Source organism: Ambystoma mexicanum, chromosome 5p (genome assembly GCF_040938575.1).
Source record: "Ambystoma mexicanum isolate Mex_15411 chromosome 5p, UKY_AmexF1_1, whole genome shotgun sequence".
Lineage (NCBI taxonomy): Eukaryota > Metazoa > Chordata > Amphibia > Caudata > Ambystomatidae > Ambystoma > Ambystoma mexicanum.
This window is the reverse complement of record NC_090930.1, coordinates 358,788,395-358,813,616: the sequence shown is the minus strand read 5'-3', so window position 1 is coordinate 358,813,616 and position 25,222 is coordinate 358,788,395.

Genomic DNA, 25,222 nt, shown 5'->3' with positions numbered 1-25,222 from the left:
TAGTTATTGCTAACATATATCTGGAGGAATTAAATGTAGGATTCTCAAGAATATTAAATGAATGTTTTTTTTTAAATTTTATTATTGAGGCTATGATATATACCCTCCTCAGGTTGTATGGCCTGTATGTTATATTGTGAAACCCTGAGCAATAATATCAAGAACATCATCATTAGTTTTGTTGGTGAACCATGTCTGGCATTAACTAACTGGAGATCATTATTGACGCCCTCTCAGCAAATAAGAATGTTTAGAGTGCTGTACAAAACTATTGGTATCGTATGCATTCTGAACATTATGGGCCGCATTACAACTTTGGAGGTAGCCATGCCCTTAGTAAGGGCATGGCTGCATCCACAATCGTGTTCGAGTCCGGGTTCCCTGAATGGGGAAATACCGGGCCATTTGCGAGTATGGAGGGCCCGGTATTTCCTCCTTCAGGGAACCCGGGCCCTCATAGGGCTCAATGTGAATGGAGAGGGAACTAACAACGGGCCCATTACGAACAGGCCCGTTTTTAGCTCCCTAGTCCCCTCACGGGACCCGCTCTGGACGTCTGGAAAAACCAGACGTCCAGAGCGGGTCCCGCAAGGAGACCTCGGAATTGCCATTACCGGTGCCGTTAAACCCATTCCGCACAAGTTATAATGAGGCCCTATGTCTTCAAAGGTAAACAGAAAAAACAATGCAATTAATACAAGGCAACATGTCTTTGAAAAATACACTTGCTTATTCAATAATACCATTCTCAGCTGCAACATATTATTTGGGAGATAGCTAAATTATGGAACCATTATTTAACTTTCTTAAAGAGAAACAGTTCACTTGGACATGTCACCTAATACATGCTCATCTAAAAGTGGATCAAGTTTTACCAACTTTGAAATAATAATATTTACGTTTTAAATACTAAAAAATAAAAGCACATTTATGTTACTAATTTAGTTTTTCATTTACTGTGCCCACCGCTACTGTAACATGTTTCACTTCACCACCAACATTGCAAAACATTTATTTGCACCACCATTATGTGCTAATAGCCGTATACACCTCAGATGGGGTCATTGTCACCGAGGCCGGGATGAGCAGAAGCAATGAGATCCGAAATATGCAAAATACTAGTTCACCATGCTACATTTTAGTGGTCTATTATCAAGGTTTGAAAACATGACTGCTAATTTCTGAGAGGAAAGGTGTGAACAAGATTCACAGAATATAGGGTAGTATTCAGTTTTTCAGTTAGCATGACTTAAATAGTCCACAAATATTCTCCACCAGTTCATCAGGCTACATTTTAGTGGTCTATTATCAAGGTTTACAAAACAAGACTTTGCACATTTCTGAGTGGAATGGAGTGAAAAAGATTAAAAAAGATAAGGTATTCTACACTTTCTTTAGTTGACATGCCTTAAATAGCCCTAAACTATTGTCTGCTTCAGGATTAGATCAGTAGAATTAGTGATAAGTGGATGTGGAGTTGATCAGCTCCTGCAAATCTAACCTAGATTGCAAAAATAACCAGTCTGACCTAGGCTCGATGCAAGGCAGACGCTTGCAGATGGTATTGCAATTGGTGGGCTGCCGGAGCATCTGCAGTGCATGACTGCTAGATGCATGGAGTCTGGCTGACTAAATATTCGACTGTTGGAGCACCACAAAAATGGCTGATAAATGAAGACATATTTTTTAAATTCTCAACAGTCCTAAATGTGAGCAGGAATCCTGTTCAGTTGGGAAAAGTTTGTACAGTGTAACAATTTATGATTGAGCAGCAAGAATCATACCCTGATTCACCCTGATTCACAGAGCGGTGCAACGTGTTTAGGTACTCTTTGCACTGTGAATTAGGCCCATTTAGAGCAGTGCAAAGAGCACTTTTGCAGTGAAAAGTAACTTTGCAGTGCAAAGATACCCTTTGCACCGCTCTGTGAATCAGTGGCAGTGCAAGGTCACTTTGCACCATGCTATAATTTCCATGAATCAGCCCATCTGTGTGTTGTCTGACTCTTGGTAAGACCCTACTTGTACAGCCAGAGTTTCAGTGGGTGTTTGCCCCATTAAATGGCGGAGTTGTGCACTGTGGTCTGAAGTTCAGATATGGGTAAAATATGTCCAGCATGTCTCACAATAGATTGCAGTGTTGTCGATTTGGTAAGGAGGCAGATAGATGTATAGTCTTCCTATGTAGGAAATTCTCTAGGGGACAACAAAGAAAAAGAGTGCTTCCACTAAGTTATAGGCATGCCAGGTTCACAACTCCAGGCAGAATAGACAGCAACTTTTATAGTAAGCAAATGCTTAGGTCCAGGATGGAACACTTCTAATTACACAATAGTTCTGTAGCAGACCCTTAGTACAGATGAATTATGCGGTTCTCTAGGGAAACAAACAACTTTAATTGTCAAAATGATTGCTAACATGAAGCATGACAATTTCTATATGAGAGATAGTGTGAGGTTCATCCACAGAAATTATGTAATAATAAATTATGGACTGACATCGTGTACTACAAATAGTTAATTTTCATGGAATGTTAGATGATGTCCTGCAACCAGGCTTTATGAAAAATAAAACTGGTGAGGTTTGCATTTTCTCTGCAGACCAGGTGTTCTTAATCCAGAAGGGGTGACGCCAAGGTTCATCTCTGCAAGGACAACTATATGAGTGCCAATTTACTTTGGATAGTCTAAAATGTATATAAAATGTCCCATATTGTTTACATCTCTTTCATAAAAGTTCTATTTACATGACAAGACATCCTTACAGAATGACCAGATCTCGTGTATCTATCAAGAACTTTCAGAAAATGTTAAAGGCCTGCTTGTTGTAGCTTTATGAATTAAACTCCTGGACAGATTATCCTGATTCTATTCTCCTTTGATACATTTGAGCTAGACATAAGATGTAGAAGTTGCAGAAGCCCTGGGAGCTGGTGGATGGAAAACGTCCAGAACCAAACTGTGACACATGCTGAAGTCTTCTCACTAGGATGACTTATGCACATGTGTCTTAACGGTTTAGAGAAAGATGATGGACATACTCCAGGTTCGCCTTGTGCATCCTCCTTAGCAAGTCCACCCAGTGATATTGTACGTATTTACAGTTCCATACGGTTGACTACAATATATAGACCAACCATAAAGCCAACCCCATATGACTCAGCTCATGCTCCCAACTGAAACATAGTGAATATTCACGCACAAACAATCCATTCTCCTGAGCTGTCACTCAAAGACTTGTACAGCATCCTATCAGTATTCAAAGGCGTTTCCTTTGAATTTGAATTATACATCAACCAAACCTTTGGGCATGACAGTAGTATCGATATGTATAGGTCGTGTAAGTAACCGTATACAATATTGAAGATCCACATTAAATTCGGAATTCCCATAGTAAGCAAACTTAGAAGTGTAATTTCTGTGGTGCAGCAACCAGGACGCTGTGTCATCTATGCTGCAGTGACTGTACATGTTGAGGCTAGTGGGTTTCCATTATATTTATTCATCCATATTTGACTAGGTGCTTTATACCGCAGACCAGGATTCGAACCGGTGTTGTACTGCATCGCGCTGGCCCAGTAACAATAAACCTGAGTGATGATCACTAGTAGACAGACCAACATTCCCATATTTAAAATTGTATCTATGCTGGGGCTTCACATTGCTTAGGAATTCATTTGTTTTTATTTAAAAGTTAGAAAGATGTAAACTCGAATATGCAAGTGGGAATCTGCTTTCAGGGCACCTAACAGTGTTGAGTGTGCAGACATTTAAGATGGCTCCTGCAAAGGCTGACTAGTTCAGCAATCTGCTCAGCGTTTTGCAGTGCTCTTCTATCTTCTTATCTTTAGCTCATTCATCTCTTTCACGCGGCCCTCTTTGAAAGTGCCAAATGCTTCAAAGATATGGATCCTAAATTGCCATTATAGCAAGAGTAGCAATTGTACACTTGTTCATTATACTGTGTGAAATGTAATTACTGTTCAGTGCTCAATAAAACAATGAACACTATTGATCTGGCTTAACACGTGTTGTCTTGTAAAGTAGAGGGCCATTAACTTTAGCAATGTACTTATGTTCTTTCAATAAGCTTTACACTTTAGGGATAGAGTTTGCTTTAAACAAAAATGCACGCATTTGAAGTTTAAGGAAGGCTATGGCAACAGGGACGTCATTTACGGGTCACCAGAGGTCGCAACTGTGACCTCTGCGGTCTCCCTTGCGACCTCTTAAAAAAAAAAAGATTTTCACATTTTTGTTTTGTTTTTAATGCAAGCTCCTGGGCTGTGGCCATCACCATGTGGCTCTTTACTTCTGGAGTGGCTGGCTTTCTTGTTCAGGCCCCTTAAAAAAACAAGAAAAATAAGAACAGTTGTGCCACAAGTCTAACACTTTCATCACTGACCCTAAATAAGAAAGAATAGGCATACCAAATAATGTGTTTTTCTGGAATTCTATACAATAATTGCTAGACTCATTAAAGGTTTATATCAGGCACACTTCAGGGGGTGGGTCACTGATTTGGTCTGTTCTTAAACGCCTCAACTCAGCCTTTCATCCTTCTGAGGTTGATAAATGAGTACCAACACAGGTTGGGTGATATTTGGTGTATTTTTTTTCTATATAAAGTGCTTAAGCGTAAGTGCTATATAATAACACATCATTATCATTTGGTCATGGACGTCTGCTTGCATTCACAGTATTTTGCTATTATGGGCCTATACACACTGATTTTAATGATACATATGGCGATCCATTATTGTATGAAATGTACATCAAATTATAGTGATATCCTAACCATATTTTTAGTGGTGTACAATGCTATGTGATGCTACTTCCTGTTTTGTCAATGGGTGAAAGGTCGTGTTCCATTGTTTCCTGCGATATCACTTCGGGGTGGGGTCAAATTACATCACTTCCTGTGATGTCACCAGGGGTCAAGGGTTGTGTGATGTCACTTCCGCTACCCCTTGCATTTTGGTGAAATGATGTCCCTGTAAGGCAACTTTCTTTTTGTTGTGTTCCTATATCTTGCAACCAATCAGCCGCTGCACATTCTAATAACATATTTTATTTCTCTCTTCATGATAACATTTTGTATATAGTAATGTTCATTATAAGCTATTTATTACATTTAAAGTGGATTCTCGTGTGGGATATCCATATATGTGGCATTTGTACCAGAAAATGGAAAATGCATTTATGACACCCAGATAATTACACATATCACCTCAGTGCCTAAGAGAGTCAATCTGAGACTATGGGCCTCATTACGACTTTGGTAGTAGCCATACCGCTATTGGCGCCATGGCTGCCGCGGAAATCGGGTCCGGGTTCCCTGAATGGGGAATTACCAGGCCATTCCGAGTTCGGAGTGCCCGGTAATTCCTACCTCCGTTGTTTGCTCACTCTTCCCCTCGCGGGACCCGGTAAGGATGCCATGTTTGACCAGGCGTTACTTAACGGGTCCCGCAAAGGGAGCTTGTAATGCGGCAGAACGGGTTTAATGTGTCCGCTTCCTTTAGCGTAGCCCGTTAACCCCTTCCGGCTCACTCTTAATGATGCCCAATGTATTCGAACGGTAATGAAACTAACGATGGGTGGATTGACATCAATGGTTCATAACAAATTTGCTGGCAGAGTCTTTTTCCAGGAAAACATTGAATATTATAGAGCTCATTCTGATGGGGGTGTAACGTAAATGAAAGGTGTATACCATGGCTCATTTTCATTCATTTGCGTGAGAGAGAGGAGATGCCTAACGTAACGTATCTTTCCACTGCTCCCTTCCGCTCCATCATACAAATACTTCAGTTTTTGCACCATCAGGGATTTTCATGCCAGCACAAATGCTGGGGATCCTATGGTTTCCTCATTGTGAATGCTGCCTGCCATGAGCACATGGCAGAGAGCAAAAAGGTGGCATAGAAGTGTGTAGGCTGCCTTTTTAAATTCCCACTTTGCACTCTGCCTTGAAAATGAGGAATATGCAGTAAGAACCTGTCTGTGCTAAAATGTAAACATAACAGGTTTCACATTACGGTGACTGCCCCAATATGGTTGATTTCAGGGCATGACCATTGGGCAGTGAGTGAGAGTCCTTGGCGGTCATTTTATAGTGAGCAGATCGGAAAATGAAAGCAGAAATAGGATTTTCAGGTTTCGTTTTCCACTCTAGCTAATTCTTCTGCCTTTATGATTCTTAGTAGGTGCTTTCCTCATCCATCTCAGGCGATAGCTTTGTTTTATTCCTGAATGACATTTCCATACTGGAGTAAAATAAACAGATTCCAATGGAATATTCCTAACGTTAGTATATTTTAATAAAACTGCACTTGCCTTGGGCATTGGCAGGTACTGTTTTATTTCTCTCAAAGCAAAGAGTAAAAGTGAACAGTAAACATTTTTTCCTAAATTTACTCCTTAGTTTTACTTTCCACTTTGAGAGTGATGAGCATTGCATGCAGGGACTCCACAGCTCGTAAGTGCAAATGTAGGTGGACCCCTGTATGCAATGTCTGTTAGGAATTGAGAATTAAACACAGACAAGCTAATTTCCGAGTTACATATAAATTACAACGAGAGGACCTGTTTTGTTCACATTTTTGCATAGGCCGGTCCCCTCCGCTCAATTTTCCACTTTTGCATGGTGGAGTGAAACAGTGGGGTATAAAATGGTGGTGTAAACACTTGTATGCCACCTCTTTGCACTTCACCATTCAAAAGGAATAAACATTGCCTTCTATGTACACAATGCAGGCAGTGTTTACAATTGATTCCTATGGAAGCAGACTGCTTTTAGAATCCACAGCAAATACGCCAGCATAAACATGCATTCCGTAACACATTCAGGGCTGTTTTCATGGCTGAGAGGAAGTGAGAGGCGATCTGCCACTTCTGTCCACCATACATATGAATGGAAATATGGGGTGCGGTAAAATCAATACACTTCATGCATTGACTTTGATCCATGCCAAGTGGAAAATGAGTATATTATACTGAAAACACAACAAATTACCAAAACAACTTGTTAATGTCTTGCTTGTTATTAATGATCATTATCATGTAACCTGCTTGTGCAATGTGCTAATACTGAAGATGCAAACAGCACAACAATGGATTGATAATCAAAAATGTCTGTAATGCAAAATGGAATTAATCAGTCTACACACAAACAATAAATACAAATGTGAAAGTGTGCGCAAGTGTTTGGTGTGTCCACTTCACTCTCAGGAGTAAAGGTGTGCTCTTTAGTCTCTGACTCAGCTGACTCAGCTGGATATTACTGTTGTGCCTTTAAGAAAGAAGGACTAAATAACGTGAGGGGGCAAGCGAAAGCCAGGCGAAAGTGTGCGCAAGTGTTTGGTGTTCGGGGTAAGGGGGATTAAACAACTGACTCTGCAGATATATCTTCAGACCGCCCCTGGTGAGCACCGTATAATTTTAATATCCTGGACACTCATACTGTGGCTGTACAGCCTGTCAGCTCTACTGACATGTGTAGTTGATTATGCCAGCGAGTGTAACTTCAAACTCTGCCTCTGTGTCCCTCCGACGTGCAAGTGACTGTGGGCTATTATTCTTTGAGCTTGCCACGGGGGTACAAACAGATGTGAAGCAGCAATCAGCACCTTTCAGTGAGTGCCACACTGTGCAAATCATTAATAGACTCTCTACTTTGATCCTCTTTCCTCGAGTGACTTTGGGCAGTGAAGCATTTGAACTCGAGCGAACCCACCACCAGAGCCAGCAGTTACCTGGGTGGGCAGAAGCCCAGCCCTCCACCATCTTCTGTAATCCAGAAGCACCCGTGACGACGATCAACGGAACCAGAAAGTGCAGCTTTTTGCCTCTTTGCGACCCGAAATCCAGGCACAACACGAGGATCCCCCGGAAAATGGCCACCGTGCCATTTGTTTATCGGTTGCCTAGCAACCTGCTCCGATGCTGACGGCTTCCGATTGGCTAAGGCCTCTTTTTCCTCCTCATCACAGTGCCGGAAGGCGCAAGCTGGCACATCCCCCAAAAGCACACACTACAAGGCACGTATCTGTCTGTGCCTGTCCGTGGCGCCGGGCCACCTGGCCACAGAGTTCTGCCTATTCAGATCCTGTAAGGAGCCATTGCCCTTTTTCACGCGCAGATGCTACCCACACTACAGATTTTGGCAACTGATAACGGTTGGTAAATTTTGCAGTGCCCCTCCTAGCACTACTGTGCCCTCCAGTTATCATACCCCTCACCACTACATTGGTACCTTCCCCCTACTATAGGGGACCTGACGCGCCCCCCATGGGTCGGTCGATCGCCTCCCACAAACTCTGCCTGTGACATTTCTATCCCATATGCACACCCCCGGCTGCCGATCTGTCGCCCGCAATACTAGTATCCGTTACACCAACCCTGATACCATATCCTCAGGGTGGCGTCATCGCCCTAGCAACCCACATTACCTTCCTCTGGTTCATTAACAATGACTTATTTGCTCATGCGAGTTGAAATGTATTAACTGCTGAATACATTTTCTCTAATCTACTGTCAACACTCGTTGTTTGTAAACTAAGGTAGCCATCGAAATGTATTAGCATATTAATACCTTTGGCTAAAGTTGATGCTACCTATTCTGCCAAATTATGCTCATTCACGCATTGTTAGCAAAGTTGTATCTGCCTATTTTTTCAAAATTATGCTCATTAAACCCCATAAGAGTCATCCGGTAACACTCAAAGTGCCTAAGTTATCCCTTGCAGCATAATCACTCAGCTCTCTAGGTGAGATACATGTTATATCTGCACTGTCCTAAGTTTAACGCTCAAACAGTTACACTGCACTCTAACATCCATACAAGGGTACAAAAAGCCCCCATTGCAGACTCTATACGATTTAGAATTGCCTGACAAGGTTACTTTATCGCTATCCACTCCAACCACGGTGTCTAGGTTATTGTGTCTCGTATTTAGCCTATCATTTGTCTTTATATGCTCATAATCTTTGCCCAATTGCTACTGCCTCTCTATAAGTTACATGACATGATACACCCTTTCATCTCTCGATGGTGAACACTTTGTCGGTTATGCCTATGTCAAAACCTCCATCATTGTGAATTGTCTAATAGATTATACATCATTGCTGCTTATCCTACCACATACATATTGCTTAATAAAATGAGCTGCGCTACCAAACGCTATAGAAACCTGCCTCTTGAGTGCCCTAGCCTGCACGACATTTATAACACAACTCAGGCCTAGACCACTAATAAACCTATCTTGCGACAATACTACCATGCCCACCGTTTACCATCCAGACAAAATAGTCAAACCTACACTATTTCTACCGCCTCTACAGTTATGTTACAATATCAAACCCTCACCCTTTCTACCTCCTCTAAAATCGCAAATCACCAACAGAATAATACCTAAGGCACTACCCTCATCACCCCACTTGGACTAAAATACAAAAATGGTAACCACCGTAGGTATCAGCCCCAAAGACATTAACTCTACTCCCCACACATTGACCTTGAATATCCCTTGTACTACTAAAAAAAGAAACTATAGACTTGGCTCTAGATTAGGTAAATCCTACAACACACCCACCACCGTGACCACTACGGACAATCCTAGGACTAGCTTCTCCAAACTGTCACCTAAAACCAACAAATCTGCCACTAAACTGTCACACAAGCCTTCTGTATCCACAACCCCATTTCCTAACCTTCACAATAACATTACAGGAGCATTAATCAATGCTATATCAGTAGTCGCCCATGCAGCTGAAATTGCCGATTTGATACTCAAAAGGAAGTTGGACTTCCTGGCAATAACCGAGACCTGGCTACATTCAGCTGCAGGCCCCTCTGTCCTTATTGCTACACCAGAAAACTACACTGTCCTCAGATCTGATAGAGAATCTACTAGAGGAGGAGGCATTGCAATCATTTCCAAAACCTCGCTGAATATTAGAGCTATCCAGCACCTCACCACCACATCATTTGAACTACTATCTGTAAAATTACTACTTTCCTCGTCACAAACCCTTACCATTCACCTACAGTCCTTGCAAACCCTCCTACTCTGTGACTTCAACTTAGGATTTGATGATCCAGCCGACCACTCGGCTCTACTCAAAGCCAACTCTCTGACAGAGCTAGGCCTCACCCAGAGAGTTCTCCTATCCACTCATGACAAATGACGAACCCTGGATTGGCTAGCAGACCTCAATTGCCCAACCAATATAACAGCCATTGAACCTCTGTCTTGGACAGACCATTGCTTACTGTCATTTACCCTCCAAAATTCCACTTCTCTGACAATGACAAAGGTCATTGCTTCACCCATTCTTACCAGAAATAAATAATATCACGGTTGACAACCTTAGACCTTTCCTCAAACCTCTGCAGGCGCCTGCTTCATTACCTTCTAACCCTGAAGCTCTAGTAGAACTATATAACAAAACTCTCAACAATGCCATAGACTCCATTGCACCTTTAAAAATGTGCAAGAGCAAACCAAGTGCACACCTAAACAGCTGGTTCACCCCCAAAACTTAAAGACCTCAGGAAAGAGAAAAGAAAACATGAAACCATATCTAAAAACAACCCATCCGCTACCAACAAAGAAACCCTGCAAGAAATTACCACAACCTATAAAAACAAAATCCTTACAGCAAAAAGTAACTCCTATAATGAAAGGATTGATAAAGCCAGTTCTAGCACCCGTGAACTCTTTACCTTCCTTAGAGAACTTGAATCGCCCACTCCGCCCATAGATCTCTGTGTCAAGGATCAAACTCGGTGCACAAAAATCCAAGATGCTCTGGCCAACAAAATTAAACTGCTCCAAAAGAAAATTACCAATAAAAAACTATCCTCGCCACTGCAAGACAATCTCCAAAAACAATCCCCTAAAATTCCCATCTCAACTCAACGATTTCAAATCACCTCAGTAACAGTCCAAGAGGTAATAGCATCCCTCAAACCATCTAACTGCCAAAAGGTCATAGCATCCCTCAAACCATCTAACTGCCAGGAAGATGCCTGTACAGCCATGGTCATTAAAGACGCAGCAAACCTCCTCGCTCCCTTTATCACAACTCTCATTAATGCCTCCTTTCACACATGCAATGTCCCTAACAATCTGAAGAATTCTTGGGTGTTACCACTCCTAAAGAAACCCTCTCTCAATCCCAACATAATCACCAACTTTAGACCCATTACTATTGTCCCTTTTCTGTTGAAGATCTTAGACAAAGCTGCCTACAACCAAATGCAAAAGTTCTTAGAATCCAACAAGCTATTAGGCCTCCGTCAATCAGGCTTCAGGCCACAACATGGCACTGAAACTGCCTTGATTGACCTAATGATACAAATAGATGATCTTAAAGACACAGGAAACTCAGCCCTCCTGCTGTTGTTGGATTTATCTGCGGCCTTTGACCTGGTTGACCATGAATTCCTCTGTAACCATCTCTCCTCCACGTCACACTTATCATCAGAAGCCATGGGATGGATCAAATCCTTCCTAAGTAATAGGTCAGGTCAATGAGAGTGTTCTCAACATCAGCGGCTGCATTACCAATCCCCATCACATGTGGAGTCCCACAAGGATCATGTGTATCACCGACTATGTACAACGCATGTACCAAACTATTGTTTGATGACTTGGATCACTTGAGTGTCACCTACACTAATTATGCGGATGACACCCAAATCCTCATCCCATTGACAGGTGACTACGCCAACGACCTAGGCCTGATTAACACAATCTACCTTATCATTCAGGCATGGATGGCCACACACTGTCTCTGCATGAATGATGAAAAAACTGAACTCATCCTCCTTGCCACGCCAATAACTTCTCCAAACTTGGCAACCAATACCAATCTTTTATCATAAATGGCAACACCATTAAAGTTGCTAGCAAAGTAAAAACACTGGGTTTTTACTTAGACTCCTCCCTTAATCTGAAGAAACAGGTCAGCGCACTGCCTCGGCAAATTAATTTACTTGCAATCTTATTCGAGCATGCAAACCTTTCCTCTCGACAAAAAGCTGCATCACCTTGGCTAGAGCCCTAGCCCTCTCAAAAATCGACTATAGCAATGGAATATATCTTGGAGCCAACAATTACATCATCATAAAACTGCAAATCTTGCAGAATAATGCCCTCAGGACAGTTCTGAGTATCCCTCGCAGACAACATATATCAGCCATAAGAAGAGACCACAATTGGCTCTTTATCAAAGAAAGAATTCAACTTAAAACTGCATCCCTAACCTACAGATGCCTTAACAATACAGCCCCACAGTACCTCTCCGATAAATTTGCTTTGAAACAATATGCTCGCATTACAAGATCTGCTAACTTAGGCCATCTACAAATTCCCAGATACAAACTCAAAAAAGCTGGAGGCAATAGCTTCCCGGTCCTTGCCGCCCAACTCTAGAACACACTCCCTCCCAATTTTAGAACCAAGCAATCAATATAATGCTTTAGAAAGAATATGAAAATTTGGCTCATCACAAACGATGCCCCTCAGTAATATATCCGCCCCTCTTATGTATATATGTAAACAGCACATGCACTGAAACTATAATGTGACGTGCACTATACTAGTTTGCTTGCTATAATAACGAATAACTATGTCAATATGATTGCACATATGTTAGACATATATCTGCCTGTAACTCTGAACAAAGGTGCCACCTATTTGTATTTATATGCGATTCTGTGTGCCGTAATAATCCTTTAAATGTGAATAACCCTTTTATATCTATATGTATTAATGTCAGATTTTGTGTACCTTTATTTTTTCCAGGATTCTGTGTACCAAGAAACTGCATTATCTTGTACTGCGCCCAGAAACCCCTGGGTGAGGTGTACAATATAAATAAATAAACCAAATTAAACCAAACCAAACCAAACCAAGCAAAATCCACCCCCACTTCTGATTTAGTGGTACTGGGGAAACATAATGTACTGGGTGTGTAGCTATCAAGTGCGACTGTGACTGTGGGCAACTAGCCTTTGAGCTTGTCACTAGAAGAGAGGAAGCACTTTGCTGTGCCATAACGACATTTATTGTTACAAATACAGTTCTATTAACTTTTAGGAATGTTGGCATAGTGTTGGGCAGACAAGGAAGCTTGGTCCTGCTCTTGAGGTTGCTGGCGCTGTGTTAATGGCAATAAGTGTTTTTTCATTGCCCTGCAAGGAGGAGGGGTTTCAGCTTCAAACACTCCAGTGGCAACATGAAGCATCGTGGAGTGTTGACAGATTGTTTGCAGAGGGAATGCGGTGGGAATGGAGCCTCTATCACGAAAGGAACTGGGAACTCCTTCAAGGACACTTAGCCAAGCCCGAACTCAGCAGAATGGAGGTAAGTGGGGACGGGGGGGGGCACCTCTGTATCATCAAGGCCTAGCTAAACTGACATCATCAAAGTCAGCTGAGGGACACAGTATTTCCCCTGTAAGCACACACCCCGCCGCCTGTTAGTGCACGGGATATAGTGCTCCCAGGAGAGCCTGCCCTGCCTATTTTAGAACTGGCAATTTGGGATGACAGTAAGTCTGTGTATGCCAGTACTTTTCCCTTTCCAGCAGCGCCCAAGGAGAATAACCGAGAGAGCCCCTTTAATCTGCCATAACCTATGTCTTGATGGAGGTTATTACTCAAACTGATAACGGTGCAGATCCGACTGAGGATTGAGTAACTGAGGAACAAATGGATAGTGTTGATAGAGTGGAGGATGGGGCCATGCCTGCTCTGGATTTACCATCTAACATATTACCTCTGCTGGCTGAAGTCACTCAAGGCATGTGTCACTGCCCAGCCAATAGAGCCTAATGTCAGGATATGTAAGACGGCTTCAGGGGTCCCCCTAAGTAAAAAGACTGGCGGCATACAATTGAAAACAAGGAGTAAATCCCTCTCAGAAGGTAAGACCATAAATTGACACTTCAGAGCAAGGGACCCTGGTCAGAGGAAATGACATAACAATGAACAGAGGTGACTGAGGGATTGCAGCATTGTTCCGACTCCCTCAAAGGAAGAGTGTTGTGCCACAGGAGGAAAACCATCAGACTCAATCCTGCGACATAAAAAAGGGTGGGGGGTGAGGAATGGCCCCTCAAGGATCAAGGTTGCTACAGATTCTGTTATGGATCCCCTACTGTCTATAGTAATGAAGCCCCCATGTGCTTGTCAGGTGTTCGAGCAGAAGACAGTATAGGCCCTTCACCGGTCAAATAACAAGCACAAGATGGCCATGGATAGTGAGGAGCATCCCGAGAGACTGAAAACAGACCTGCCTGCTCGCCTGGCTAAAGATATTGCTACATTTTCTCTGCAGCTGAGTGCAAACATGCCGACTAGAGGAGAGAAGAGGTTCCATTAGGGAGGTCGAATTATTGCCCGCACGGACACACAAAAAAAGATGAAATCAGGTTGTGATCCTAGCACAGAAGTTCTACAGAATGGCTATGGCTCTCAGGGGCCTGGGACGGCCTCAAGTGAGGCTAAACACAAGATGCTGATGGTGAGCCAAAAGGGGCATTCACTGCACCAAGTAAGTTCTAGTGAGGACCCTGAATACTCTAACTCTGATGCATCAGAGATCGAGCAACCTCCTCATCTGAAGAAAGGGGCTGGGAGAGACATCTTCCCTCTTGGACGGCAGGTGCTTTTCGATTAGGCACAGGGTGAAAAGCACCATAAATTGGAGGCCCAGTGTGTTTATAGTTCCTATCAGTCTGTCCCCCTTTCTAAAACTATATGAAACTTTAAATGAGAATTATAAGGACCAGTCAACCCTTTTGGCGCTGATGCAATCTAAACTAATTTTCATGGACTCCTATATTGAAGCATCAAGGGAAAAAAGATATAGAGAAATGGAGTCAGAGGGAGTTATATTCAAAACCGTTATTGTCCTAATTGAAGACGCAAGAGAGGATAAACAGACCTTCTTAGCATGTTTTAGAGAGACTATCAAATTAGAGATATGACAAGATCATATAGGTAGTAGAAAAAGTACTGCTAACCAAATAGATGTAGATCTAAAGTCTTATTAATTATCTTCCGATAATATGGAAGGGACGAAAGAGACTGGAAAATCTCTGGGCCCCTCTTTTGATTCTAGAGTGTCCAAGTGCAATCTTCTAATGGCCAGGGGTGCTCATCTGTTCGGGCTCCACTACAGAAACAGGCAGATCTCTGCATGCCCTCATCTAGTTCCCAGGTAACCAAGAATTGACCAATGGAGTGTCTGAGTCTGACGGATACAGCTTGCCTGGTGGAAGCAACTGGGAATAAGCAGCAATATTCAGATCTTTTTCCAATATTTTGATACAGACTCTCAGAAAGTGCCGAAAACCTTAATGAAAATGAAAGGAAGGAAAATCGACGTTCTGACAAAAAACCCACAAAAATGTCCAAAACAGTGGCCGGAGGTGGAACCAGAAATGTTATCAGAAATCTAAGAATGGCTTCAGTCGCCCCTCCTAGTAAGGACACTAGAAGGGACCAATTGTCAGGGGTCATACAAAGAAAAGGAACAACAAGCTGAAATGATGACAGAGGGAAAATCTAAATCTGGAAGAATAGACCAAGAGGAGAACTTGGTTCTTGAAATCAAGGAAGATCCACTGATGCAGCTGTCAATTTAGGGGTATTCTGAAATGAATGACCAGGAGGAAGTCTCTGTGTCAAATTCTACAATGTTCTGGGGAGACTTAGATGAGCAAACGAAGGCTCAGAAAACAAAAAACAAACCCTTCAAAACATTAGAGATAAGAGGGCTAAAATGTCCCCAAAGTGAGCCCCACCAGATAGACAATTTACAATGATGGACAGAATCATTGAGCATTCCAGAAGGGATCGCTAGCATCGAGTGCAGGATAAGGTCAGTCCCAACAAGAATAGACCATGTGCAATTCCACACCCTCGTCAGACGGGGAGGTGCATGCCAAAGAAACAAGAGAATCGCAGTGCCACCTATAAAGTATTCTTGGAGAGAGTACTGAAAGCAGACAATGGGCTCAGATTGAATTGAGCTAATATAATGGGCCTCCTACACAATGTGCACAACTTAGAGTCATCAAACCAAACGACATAAAGATAGTGGATTTTCCGAGTGAACAAGAAAATGATATTGTATGTTTGCATATGGCCACCTTGGCTATGAGAGTCCTCATGGTGAAAGCCAATAACGACTTGAGGGCCCTCGGTTTTGACATGAAAGAGTGTGATTCATTAACATCTTCTGATCCTGAACTCGATCAAAGTTCTGTAAGAAAATGGGGGGCGTGGAACCAACAGAAAATGCTACATGAATGAGGACGGGATGTCCAAACCTAGTAGAGACTCATCTGTGGTCCTACAAGGGCTGGAAGCCATAAGCATAACCATAAAAGGAAGGGCGTATGAGAAACCAGGACAGAATTTTTCTAGGAGAGGGAAATGGTAACAAGGATCTCTAATGTGGAATCTTGGGACTGGTTATCAAGAGCCCTTGCTTCACCACTTGGAGATTAGAGGGAGATGTGGGAAGGGCCAGGCTTTCTGCAAATTGGATCCTGGAACACCAGGGGATTTTCCCATTTGTTTCGCTCCTTGGACCCGTGGTTTACGAAACTGGATATTCTGTGTTTCCAAGAATCATGGCTCCAAGAAACGCCGATCTTGGACAGATACACTGGATCCCTAAATAGAGCGACCAAAGGGGCCAGAGGCAGACCTAGTTCTGGTTTACTAATGCTGGTGAAAACCAAATCTATGGGGAGGGTTTTGAGAGTCATACACCCTAACTCCCTGATGCAGATCGCAATAATAAAACTACAGGAAAACCAAAACCCTATAGAGGGCACAATGATTCTCTTCAATTTTGATTGGAACACCAAGGACTCAAACTCTTTAATTCTGCTTGTAATGAAGTGGATTGATGACCTAAGAACTCAATTAATCGACCAATGGCTAGTCATCTGTGTTGACTTGAATATTGAATGTCTGCGGAAAAAAAATATAGGCTTAGGGAAGTCCCGGCACATAAAATCAACATGAGCCAACAATGGATGGAGAAAACTCTTGGAAGGGATCTGCATATGGTAAATGGTCAAGTAAAGGGAGACCTGGCCGGAGCAAAAAACCTGGTGCTCATTCCTTACAAGCGCGACGTTAGATTATTTCTATGTCGCGGGCCTACCTTTGCAAGGGTGATATCTTTGAGGATTTTGCCTACAAAACAAAGTGATCATAACCCGCTGATTCTAACTTGCTCAAGGCCAGCCCAAAAAGACTAAAACAAGAGAAATGTGAAAAGTTGGTAGCATAAATTGTCAATGGAACCAGGCAGAAACAGGCTCCGGATTGTCCCCAGGACAATTCCGGCACTAACAGAGGCCTTGAGGACGTGACAACGGAAGCCAGAAGGAAGAACTGAATAAGAAAGCGGCACAACAAAACAATTACAAACAAAAAATGCCAGTTATCACAGGACCTTAGATAGCTAAAATCTCTCCATTAACAACAAGACGTTTGGAAAGTAAGATCAGAAAACAACAATACAGGAACTGGGTCTTCTCTCATAGAGCCATTCTTTGTCAAAAAGATGCGGAATGCATGTTGCTGGCTTTGAATACAAAGAATTTGAAGTATTTTTGGACACTGCTAAATGGTAAAGAAGAAGATAACGGATCATTACAATTGAATCCGATACACAAATATATATGGGTCGAGCATTTTAAAACCCTCTTTAGCCAAAAGAATAACATCTGGCATGTTTTACATTTAGATACAGACCTCCATCCATACATATTGGCTAAGCCTAAATTAATTTTCAGGAAAGCCAACACCCTTAAGAACAAATTAAGTCCATCCCTTTTCAACCCTACTACTACCCAACTACAAACTGTGACTACCTGGTTACAACCACCAGTGGCCTTCTATAAATGTGATAACTTCAACACCTGTAAGTTTGTTCACAACAATTGCCAAGATACATCGACAACACAGGAACAACCATCAAAATTAAGGATTGTATAAATTGTAAAACCAAATATGTGGTTTATGCCCTGATATGTGTCTGTGGCAAACTGTACACAGGCAGTACCATCAGGCAGATTCGGGTGTGAATAACGGAACATATGGCAAGCCTTAACAAAACGCACCCCTCTTTGCCTCTTGCAATGCACTGCCAACTTGAGCACCAATTGGCTGACAAGGCAGATTTAAGATGTAGAGGCCTTATGCAAGCCAAAAAGAGTAAGCATGGTGGTAAACTTCTTTTGCAACTTAGACAAATGGAATACAAGCTTATTTGCTGTCTGCGATCAACTTTCAATTGTTTAAAAATATATCACGAAATGCATGTTTTCTTGTGATGCAATGTTTATCATTACGTACTAAGAACCATTATGTTAGACTTACGGGTTGTAAATGGTATACCCTGACAATATTAACTCATTCTGAATGCTGTCTAAAAATATGTGCTACTAGTTTTGTTTTCCTACATGTACTATGGGAAGTTATGTCAATTTTCCCTTGTAACTCACCTCTTGGAGCAATGATGCTCCTCAATCTCTTTTTTTTTTTAATTTACTGCGAATGTTCTAGAATCATGCTTCTACAATTAGTGTATATATATTAATTTGAGTGCTAGGTCACCTTATTTGCCCAGGATTTTCACCTCCAACAAACGTTTTTCAGTGAAACCCCATATTAAACTCAGCCATCGTTAACACGATTCAGTATGTGTTCTCAGCTACACATCAATATCTCTTCCATTTGAAGAGGACTGCTGACATGTACCATCTCACTTGGGTCTTATCCTAGATCTTGCCCTCATTGATACTTCCAATTCACCAATGAGTATGAGTTATAGTTTCCATACCCAATATCCTTCTAGCACTGCAACCATGTGTACAGAATTATTCCAGTCTCCACATCTATAATTAAAAAAAATCATATTTAGAAAAGGCGATATTAAGACTTCCATCTCGATTCCAACAAGTTACATGTAACTATTGCGTGGCTCAGTCGTCCTGATATGACGTTTGTTTACCTGTGATGTCACATACACTTTGGTGTGTGACGTCATTACGTTATCGCATCAGACTCACGCAGCCTTTCTTATATGAATCTAGTCAACAAGCAGAGCTCTCCTGAGTCGGACCCTACTACTTTGGACCTCAATTACTCTTACACATGCCAACATAGGTGAGACATTAATGAACACTTGCTCAACTGAATATTACTAGACTCTATAATTACCATTAAAAACAGTCCTTATCGCACAGATTTTCTTGTTTACCCTGGCAGTATTCTTACCTCGTTCTCCTTATTTACCCCGCACAGGCATGGTATTTGATTGTATATGCCATTTGGCATTACTATTGACAATTTTGAAACAACTTCAGACCCTCAATGCTTTTTTAAAGCCAAAAAAGGGTGAGTTGCCCTCTCTTCTTGAACACTTACATACTGGGTTTTTTGCAATAGCAAATGAACCTTTAATTTTATAATGGAGATCGGGATCTTTATGACTTATAGCATGTTGCTTATCCTGACAACACTCTCCAACCATACCCTATGTTTACTCCACATAGGCACAATATTTGATTGATTCTGCATACCGGCATCCCAATTGTAAAATATTTAAAATGTACCTTTACACTTTCACCAGCATGGCTTTACATCTATTCAAACTACATGGTGAGTCATTCTGTTTGTTTTACTCTCAGCAAAATCCCATCAAGTGCTGTGCTTTTCACCACTTATGGTGTGCTATAATAATTTGTTATAACTTTTCCAATTTATATTTATTTCTTCCCATCTCATCACTCCAGCCAAACTGTTATGGATGACCAATCGCTTTGAGATTCAACTAGCAGCATCCATTTGGACACAACTGCTCTACCCAAGTCCACCCAACCTGATTAGCCCTTAGGTACGGTAGTAACATTTTATATCAAAGTAATATATGGCCTGGTGCACCATCTATTTAACTTGCCACATCTACCAGGTACTGTCCATTATTTGCACCTCTCAGGACACATGCCACATAATACATACTAACAATTACTTTCCTCAATAACCTCTCAACAACACCAGGGTAAGCCAGTATCATTTTACCAGGATCAATCTTGGCGCTCACCAAGGAGCAGCCTCCACTTTACGCATTTTATATAGATTTTAAGGCAGCATTCGATTCCATCCCCAGAGACAGGCTGTGGCTCAAATTAGAAACCATCGGGCGCCCAAAGGGATTACCATACTACCTCAGACTCCTCCACCGTAATACTACGGTCAGGCTCAAATTAGATCAGGAAGGGCATCTGACTGATATGGTTTACCAAAATAGGGGAGTCAAACAAGGGTGTGTCACTGCACCATTGGTCTATAACCTATATGTGCACGACATACCAGTAATAATCGAGGCTGCTAACAACTGCCCCCCTAACATTGGAGATTCTCATTGTGCTGTTTTACTGCTGGACAACACCATAAGCGGCCTCAGAAGATCTGCTATAGCACTATGGGAGTATGCCAAAAACAACGGGCTGACGATTAACCTTGACAAAACCAAGGTCATTAGATATGCGCACAAAAGAGTCAGTCGGGTCAACCTCATGGTGGGCAACACAAGCATAGCATACACACCATGCTATCGATACCTGGGAATCGAATTCGAACCACTTGGTGACTATAACGCATGCAGACAAACGCATATAACCAAAGCCGTTCAAGTGTCTGCCCTTATGGCTAGTTTCTCCTACAAACAGGGGGATTCACAATGTGGGCCACATGGCAGTTATACATCCAAGTGTTCTCTCCAATGATCACCTATGGCCTAGAGGCACTATGGATATCGGATCTGGCTTGGCTCCAGGTTATCGAAGGAAAATGTTGGCGTCAGATCCTGGGTTTACCCCCTGGAGTCTCAATGGCCCTTATACGCTTGAACTCGGTCTCCTCTCTTTAAAAGTTACTGTCCTAAAAAAGAGAGCAGACTTTTTCCTGAGGACGACTGGCGGCTCCATCAACCCACTATTGATAACTATCCGACAGGAACTTGGTAAAAGCTGCACCACTAGCTCACTGTATGAAACCATGATTAAATTCCTAACATAGATAGGATGGAACCACAGAGGAACTATCTATTCAAAAGCAGTGCAAAATGCGCTCCATAAGGGGGTAGCCTTATGGGACTGGCTAGAAAACTATGCCCATCTGAGCAAGCTAAAGAGATACTAGTTTGTCCACCACAGACACTATGACTTCATGAAGCCCCAGGCATACCTAAATCTCTGCCCAGCAATTAGACTCAGGTGATTCATCATCTTGCTAAGACTGGAAAAACTCCCAAATAGGATGAACTTGGGACGTAGAGCAAAAATACCGATAGAAGATTGAATTTGTCAACTCTGCTGACACACAGAAACTCTTGAGACTGCGAGACATTTATTAACTAAATGCCAAATCATGGCCAAATCCATCCAGGCAATTTTAGCCAAATATGTACATAATTTAGGAACCATTGGCGATCGATCTTTTTGGCAATATTGCATAAACTCTGGGAATATGAGCCTATTAGTGGCTTTATACAACATATGGACAAGGATAGAATCTAAATTGGGCCCTCTGCTATAAAGTGTGATCAAAATTAACTATACTAACTGTGACTGAGATCAACCTGAATTGAGTATTAGCATAACTTTTACAGGCAATATTCACTTCCTCTTTTTGACATTTCGTTAACATGTCAGGATGTATATATATCGCTATTGTGTACTCTATTTTTATTTTTTTTTATTCATTGTGTATATTTGTTTTTTGATACAAATCAAACAGGTGAATGGTTCTTCTTCGTTCACAGAGTGTGGGATTGTTCTGTAGGTGTTAAGAGCTCCCTTTAGTGTGTCCTTCCATGGCAGAGCATTGGCAAGGGCAAGCTGAATGATGTTTTTAATAAAGCCATACATCCTCTCTACCAGACCATTAGCCATGGGATGATACAACGATATAGCTCTCTCCTTCAGGAATCACTGTACCTCCATTGACACGAATTGGACACCATTATCCACCACCATTTCCACTGGGTCCCCTTCTCTATTAAAAATTTCTTCCAAGAATTTCACCATCTTCCTTGCTGTAATTGTACCTTCGACAATGTCCCACTCAACCCATTTCAAAGTATAATCTAAAAGGACAATAATGTAGATTTTCTGTGTATCCAGGTTCTCATATGGTCCCGTCATATCAATTGCCACTTTGGACCATACTCGTATCGGAATTTCCACCATTGGCAGCCATGCTGAGCAGTCCTTAACAGCCTCTTCCAACTCCTTCCACATTCCGGGCCACCAGTAGCTCCCTCTCACTCTCCTTTTAGTGAGACTCCTTTCCACATGGCTTTCATGTGCCAAATGTATTATTCTTTGTCTTAATTCCACTGGAGGAATAATACGGTTGCCTCTGTGTACACACATCAAGTCCATTGATATTTCAGCTCTTACTTGGGAGTATACACGTATGCTCTGGTCAGTCTCCTTCCATTCTCTATGGATGGCTCCTCTGAGACAATTCTGTTGCAGATCCTCAGTCGTCTCTTTGATCCAGTCCTCTTTCAGCATGCAGGGATCTACTGTTGAAATGATGTTCTCAGAATTAAAATCACCATGGGAATCCTGAGCATAATCTCTGCTGTTCCATGGCAATCTTGAGAAGCAATATGCCACCATATTTGATTTTCCAGGAGGGTACCTTACACTCAAATTGTATTGCATTATGTCCAATACCCATCTTCGTATCCTTGGAGAAATCAAGTGTGGGGTTTTGGAGTTTAACATATGTACTAAGGGTTTGTGATCTGTCTTCAATAAGATTGGCAAGCCCCATATAAGGCTCCTGAAGTGATCCAGGATCCAATTGACACCTAATGCCAATTGTTAATTAATTCAGTTTCGTACCCTTTAGAATCCTAGAGGCAAATGCAAAGGGAATAGTACCCTTTTTTTTGTATTTGTTCAAGTACTCCCCCCAATCCAATCTTACTGGTGTCTACAGAAATTATAATCATAGCCTTGCAGTCGAGCATGCTCACCGTGGGAGCTGTAAGGATATTTGGCGTGTTACAGCACAGAGTACAGCACTACTGGACAAGTAGCATTTTCTTTTGATGCAGCACCACCACATGGGTGTGGTGCATTGCTATATGTGTTGCCAGAGTAACATGGACATATAAGTAAAGACAGGCTATTCAGTCAAAAAGCGATTTTTACATATAAGATGCAAATCTATTTTTACAGTTAAAAGCACACATGTGCACATTCAAAATGCACACTATTTTTCACCTGAAATGTATATGTTGCAAGAGACACATTTGAAAATTAATAACTAGCCTTATTAATAACTAACCTGACTAATAAAACTTCATTTAACATAACCCACTAATAAAAATGTGTCTTCACTGCAGAATTGGGCCTACTCTGAAAGTGAACTTTTAAACGCACATTCATTTTTTTTTTCTCTGCTGCTCTGTCCACATAACTACAGGAAGCAAAGAGCTCGAAGGAACAGGAAATCAGTTTGTTACAATTGCCACTGTAGAAATGAGCCATTGTGTATTGAGGGAGGAGACGACATGATTGATTCTGATTGGTGCAGCGTCATAGCAAGTATCATGCTAGAGGCTGTGATAAGAACTTTGCTGGGGAAGCTTGAGAAGAGGGGGAAGACAATCGAGATCTTGCAGATCTGGGAGAAGGATCTGTTTCCTGGCTGGGGATTCCTGCTGCAAAAGCTGAGATTTCCAGGCAATAACCCCGGTTTGAGAACGGCAGACGCTTGTTTTCACTGGGGTTGATTTTCAAGGGAGCCAAATTCAGAAAGAGAATAGCCGGAGAAAACTCATGCTGAACGGATAAGGTAATTATAGAAGCGAGTGGGAGCTGTGCGAAAGTGTGCAAAACTGTTCAGTCAGTGTATTTGAGGGAGTCTCAGTCTCTTATCAGCATATTTAATGTTACCAATTGAATATATTCTCACCGCTCTCTGTCCATTTTATCACAAATAATGTTGTACCATTTCATTTATTTCTGTAAAAAAAGTTAAACTGTGTTTAAAAGAAATTTCTATAACACAAAAATATTTGAAAACAGATAGCTAGTGTGTATTATTTCTCTCTTTCATTTTGCATGGGGAAAGGTTTAAACGTGGGTAGATTTTTAAACAGTGCAATTGTCATTTTAAAACAGATGTGTTCATGATTCTATTCGGTATGGACAGTTGTGAGTGACTGTTTGTAGCATAGCCTGTTGGAGGTACATGAGCCAACGGGAAGAGAGACTCTCTGGACATAGTTCCCTACCGTATATAAGGTAGTGGAAATTACCACAAAAATACCACAATAGCCCATGGTGGCACACATCACTAACACTCAAAATGTGGTATCCCTAAAATGTAGGCCTGAGGTCTCTCTAGTGATCAAGAACAATCTAGATAAAAAACAAGGGATGTTGGATATTGGGGCCACAAATAAACCAACCACTATACCAACCAACCACGCAAACTACCGCGCATTATCTAAATAGGTCTGAATTCTGAAATAATGCAATGTATTATTGTCATGTGTAACCCAATATGAATACAGAGAGTGATTATTGCTAAAGGTATTTTGGCGGTAAGAAAATACCGCAAAGCCCCAAATATCCACAAAATACCCAACATATTTATGGTGCGTTGCAGGCCGGGAAAGTGATCATAGAGTACCTACTGGGCATGGCGAGCGTGTCTCACACTGCCATTTGCACAGTAAAGGGAACCCATTTTATAATAGCAGTGTGCCACTAAAAACGAATTTCAGAATGTCACAAAGGGAAACCACATTTTCAGACTTAGTGCAATATTTGTTTGCACATGGGACGTGGTCGTCGAACAGCACCTTAGAATGGCGTGACCACATTCAGGGTGAGGTGCAGAAAGAAAAACTAGACAATATTTTTGCAGAAGGCAGCATAATTCAGGTCTGCCTTACAAGATTATTGAATGCAGCCAATAAAAGTGCAGAGAAAGACTGTTTAATACGGCTATGCGGCAAAATATGGTTTATTTTGAATAAGTCCCAGCGAATACAGGAAAATGATACCCCGCTAATTAACAGGTTAAAGACTGAATTAGATGGGGCAAGTAAAAATCAGGAAATGTTAAGAGCAGAATTGGATGTATGCCA